Source organism: Limulus polyphemus, unplaced genomic scaffold, assembly GCF_000517525.1.
Source record: "Limulus polyphemus unplaced genomic scaffold, Limulus_polyphemus-2.1.2 Scaffold91, whole genome shotgun sequence".
In the NCBI taxonomy this organism is placed as follows: domain Eukaryota; kingdom Metazoa; phylum Arthropoda; class Merostomata; order Xiphosura; family Limulidae; genus Limulus; species Limulus polyphemus.
This window is the reverse complement of record NW_013665701.1, coordinates 606535-607610: the sequence shown is the minus strand read 5'-3', so window position 1 is coordinate 607610 and position 1076 is coordinate 606535.

Below are 1076 nucleotides of genomic sequence, written 5' to 3'. Positions count from 1 at the left end.
GTTATTGTATCCTCCTTGTGTAAAAGACAGTAAATCATCCTTTAATGTATCTAATGCGCTTTTAAATTTACTAATGTTTTCCATTTGTACTTCTCGTTTCCTTTTTTGTTCCAATTGCCACCGCTGTAGTCTCTCTTCTTGTTTCTTTTCTCGTTCTTCTTGTTTCTTTTCTTTTTCCTCTAACAACTGCTGTAATCTTTCTTGTTTATGTTCGATACTAGTCATGTGACCTCGCTGACGCAACAATATAATTTCTCTTCTTTTAACAATTTTATACTATAATATATACATTTTTATGTTATAACATTGAATGTGTTTGATTTTTTATTATGAAATGTTAAGCTACACAGAAACTATGCTACACTTTAAAATTTTACTATTTTAATTATTGACTAACACGCACTAAGTTTTGTGTACCATATGTTTATTGCTATTTTGAAGAACAGACCAAAATATCAATTTCAATTAGAATATATTTATTGTTATTATTATTATTTCTAAATGTTATTTTGAAACGGTTCGTTGGTGAGATGGTGGTAGGTCTACGAACCTACAACGGTAAAATCCGGGGTTCTTTTCTCTGTGGTGGACATAGCAAATAGCCCAAAGTGGCTTTGTTTTTAAATAAAACAAACAGACAAATAAACATTATAAAATGCACGTAATTAGACACGTAGGCAAGAGATTTGCTAACATTTAGGATTAAGGACTGTCGTTTGTATTGAGGAATCAACTGTAGTTGAAAGGAGTTATGCCAATTGCTTATTGTTTAAAAATAAAACGAGAGTAAACTACAAGAAAATATCCCACAGATTAACAACGGTAACATATTTCCCAGTGTTTTGACGAGATGGCGCCAGAATAGTTTTAATACGAAGAACTAAATACCAGAACCTTATTGCGTTTGAAAATAAGGTTTACTTCTATAACACTCGATGGCAGCACCTATTGAAGAGACAACATAAAATACCGGGTGTTTCGAAAGTTACTTCGCTGTTTAAGAGGAGGAAGAGACTTGCATAATACTATAAATTACTTTAAGAAAAATTGGCAAAAAAACGACCTACTTTGTGAGC